Source organism: Cebus imitator, unplaced genomic scaffold, assembly GCF_001604975.1.
Source record: "Cebus imitator isolate Cc_AM_T3 unplaced genomic scaffold, Cebus_imitator-1.0 Scaffold534, whole genome shotgun sequence".
NCBI classification, from domain to species: domain Eukaryota; kingdom Metazoa; phylum Chordata; class Mammalia; order Primates; family Cebidae; genus Cebus; species Cebus imitator.
This window is the reverse complement of record NW_016107849.1, coordinates 648,400-652,932: the sequence shown is the minus strand read 5'-3', so window position 1 is coordinate 652,932 and position 4,533 is coordinate 648,400.

Here is a 4,533-nt window from a genome sequence, read left to right as displayed (position 1 = left end):
AAAAAAAAGAGAGAGAGAGAAAAGAGGCTCAAGTTATCCAACTAACAACTTCAGGACATCCTATGAAAGTGAAAATGGCTCCTTGGCAGTGCTGAAGCTGGGAGAAAATACTTATCCCCCAAAGCCAGAGAGCAGACTGTGCTGAAATCCAGACCCCAGATTTAATAAGAAGGGTAGCAGATTCACAGACTAAATATAAGCTTCAACGTTTTTCTGTGCCGCAGTTGGGGTCCTAATAGAGAAAGTGTGGAATCTAGAGACCCAGGATGGGGATGCTCGGGTAGATAAGCCTGAGAACTTGGAACACTTCAAATCTTCTTAATCTTTAGACTAATAAGACATTCCCTTTCTCTAGCTGGAAAAAAGCCACCTCCTCTCACCTAGAAACAATGATAAGACTTCACCTGAGGCAGGTACTTTGTACAATGATGCTTATCTTCCTCCAGAACACCTTGCCTTTCCCTTCACTGCCTCCAGACCAAAAACTAGAGTCAGCTTAAGCACAACCCAAGTGGGAGAAAAGACACACAACCTCGTACTACAAGAGCTCCCCATGTGTGCCAGTGGGGGCTGACGGAGCACATGGGAGTGGATCTTGGGAGCTGAATGTAAGACTGAGTAAGGAGGAATTCTACTGACATCAGAGCAATGTCCTGTGGATCTGATCTGACACCCTGGTGCAGTCACCTGGAACCAGTCCTAATCCACTGCTGGATGGTGAGACTAAATGCAATCAAATATACAAGACTGTTTTGCAGAATATGGAGGAGGGCAATGGAAGGCTCAGAAAAGTGAAAATGTTCAAAATGGATTTGTTATGTAAAATGAGAGAAGCCACCACAGTACTGTGTTCCCCAAAGGGCCTGGGGGCATACCTTTCACAAAGGCACTAAGTGAGGGGGCACCAGCCTGTACCATTTTCACAGACCTGGTAAAGTCTGAGGGCCCTTGGCACTGTGCCCATAGCCTAGTGGGAAGATGGCCTTGTTTATAAAATGCTCTGAAGGTCTCTTTAAGGCGGGAACGAGGGAGACCATCTTTTGTGACTCTTAAGCTGATAGCTTTAAAAAAAGAATTTTCAAATGTCACAGAATTTGCATATTAAAAACTTACATTCTCAGAACCTTCAACAAGTGAAAATGTAGCCTGATTGTTGTTTTCTCCCTGTGTTGTAAGCTTGACTGCCTTTAGAACTAAATAGAGGGCTATCACATGCAGAAGAGAGTATAATCTACAGAGGAAAGAGAAGAAGCTTTTGAAGCAATGAATGCCATGACAATTTCAAAAACGGAGCAAGCCAGCAACTTCTCAAAGTATTTATATCAAACCAAACTAAAATATCAGCCATCCCATGTCACACAAGGACATGTTGTGAGGCATCTGACAGATCACACAGTCTTTTGAAAATCTCATATGCGCCTGCCTTTCCTCTGACTCTGCCTAAAGAAAGTTTAGGGTCCCATGCATCCCTCTCCTGCTTAACAGTATCTGTGAGTTCATGAGTTCCGAATCCTCTGTCACTGGAACAGACTTAGAGCATCCCAATCAGTAGTTCTGGAACACAACTGGTATAAAATGCATCATAGAGTTTTAAGAAAATGTAGTGTTCTGGATCCAAACCTGGGAGATTCTGGCATGGTAAGTTTGGAGGGGTTTCCAAGTAATTTGAATAATCACACAGATTTGAGAACTGAGCCTCTCAATCCTTTACTATAAAATTGATTAATTTTATAAATCGATTAATGTTATAATTTATGTTACACACACACCATTTGCAGAAGAGAACAGCCAATATATTCAGGATAGGGAATTAGAACAGTTTTTATCTCTCTTAGTCTGAGTTTCACCAAATTCAGAGCCTGAGACAGGGACTCACACACAGGTAGTTTATTTTAGGAAGTGATCCCAGAAATCATGCATGATTGACTAGTGAGAATAGATCGGAGGGAAAGGGAAAGCCTATATCATCTCTATGAATTCCTGAGGACCAGTCCCAATGGGGATTTTATATAAATCCACCCTGGAAATGTCCACCTGAAGAAAATAAATCATAGAGTTTCTGAAAACTCTATGATTCATTCTATGCCAGTTGTATTCCAAAACTACTGATTGGTACTCTATAGGGGCATTTATCCATAGGCTTCTGGCATCCCTGGTCTAGGGTTGCCCCAAAGGTAATAATACCTTCAAATGTCCAAGAGTTTTATGTACAGAATGGCTGGACATCTCCCATCACAGTAGCCAACAAGTCCCAGGGCAGAAAGCAAGAGGAGCAAGGAAAGGTTGAAGAAAGGTGTTCTCGGAGTATGCGTGCATGAGATAGTTGCCATAGCAATGCTGAAATTAAAAAGGTGGGCCAAGGCTGGGTGTGGTAGCTCACCTCTATAGTCCCAGCACTTTGGGAGGCTGAGGCAGTTAGATTGCTTGAGCCCAAAAGTTTGAAACCAGCCTGGACAACATGGCACAAAACCATCTCTACAAAAACAAAAAAAAAATTAGCTGGGCATGGGGGCACACACCTGTGGTTCCAGGTACTCCAGAGGCTAAGAGGATCACTTGAGCCTGGGAGGTGGAGATTGCAGTGAACCACCATTGCAGCACTGTGCTGCAGCCTGGGCAACAGAGTGAGAGACGCCTTCTAAAAAGAAAAGAAAAAAGAAAGGAGAGGGGAGGGGAGGGGAGGGGAGGTGAGGAGAGGGAGGAGAGGGAGGAGAGGGAGGAAGGGAGAGGAAAGGAGATGAAAGGAGGACAAGAAAACAAGAAAAGAAAAAGGGAGAGGGAAGAAAGGGAAAGAAAGGAGGGAGAAGGTGGTCCAACATGATATGAAGCAGGGCACATAAGCTGCCCAGCACAGTCCACCCCTCACACTGCCCAGCTTTGTTCAAACCCTATGTTAAGTTCAAACTATCACAGAACCTTCAAGGTGGTAGCCAGCTGAAATCTCTAAAACTTTAAAACCCAAGCTTCTGTGGTAGAGATCCTAGTCCCTGCTGCTGTAGCTGATCCTAAGGCAGTATCTGCTATTTTTCATCTTCTTTCTCTATCACGTTTTAGCTTTCCTTCCCCCTCAGCCAACACTATGGTGAATCCAGACTGTCATGCTCAGAGAATCTGAACCTTCAGTTGCTTTCCTGATTTGGGGCTGTGCTTCTTGCCCTTGTTCATTAACAGTTAGCACTGGGCTTTGGAAGCTCCTAGAGACACCCCAGGGAATTATCTTAGTTCAAGACATATTCCTTCCTATCCTTGCTATATGGCAGCAATTCTAGTTCTTCGTGATCATCACCCTTGCCAATATCATCCATCAGCATAAGATGCCTAAACTGATTGGGTAGTGGTCACAGCTTCAGATTTATAGAAATATAGATTACTAGTACCTTTACTGTGTCCCCTGCAGGAAGTTCTTCAGTTCCCTCTCACAAGAACCAGGGCTTCCAATCCAGCAGAGTTTAAGTGTTAAAGGACAAGAAGTAAGAATTCTACAAATAGGTCACTAGGAGTATACATAGGAGAACCAATCCCACTTTTTTCTTTTTTGAGAAGGAGTCCTGCTCTGTCACCCAGGCTGGAGTGCAGTGGCACAATCTCGGCTCACTGCAAACTCTGCCTCCAGGGTTCAAGCAATTCCCTGCCTCAGCCTCCTGAGAGTAGCTGGGATTACAGGCACCCGCCACCATACCCAACTAATTTTTTTTATTTTTTTAGTACAGACAGGTTTCACCATCTTGGCCAGGCTGGTCTTGAACTCCTGACCTCATGATCCACCTGCCTCAGTCTCCCAAAGTGCTGGGATTACAGGCACAAGCCACCACACCTGGCCCCAACTTCTAACTCTTGGTTCCCAGACCTGAGTAGTCCAGCTTATAGGATGAAGAGACAGAATACAATAATAATACAACATTATCACTTGTTCAATGTTCTATGCATTTAAATAATATTTTATGACTTTAAGGAATTTTATAAACAGGGCCATTATAAACATCAGGCAGTATGAACACAGTGCTTCTTGAGATTCTACAGAAATTCTAGAGACCACAAGAAAAAATGGTATTGATTCCATAACACAAAAATAAAATCACAAAATCAAAACAAATGTTTAATTCAATGTCTACAAACATAAAACGTGACGTGACACTAATTGTTAAATTTAATACTTATAAAAATGTAACTGCATTTGAAAACAATTTGTAGGTTAGATTTTTCTCTCCAAAAGAATTGCTAAATGATAAATGAATCATGGCCATGCACTTACAGCCAATTATAAATAAATAAGTTACAAGTAACAAAATAAGTTATAATTTTAAAATCCCATTATAAAAATTTATAAAATTGTGTGTGTGTGTGTGTGTGTGTGTGTGTGTGTGTTTAACATGAAATGTAGATAACTTGTAACATGTACAATTCAAAGTGGTAGTATTTCTGGAGGTAGTAGTTTGATGCACAAAATTCTTTTTTTATTATTATTATGTTTTTGTTTTGTTTTATTTATATGTATATATATTTTATTGCACTTTGGGTTCTGGGGTACATGTG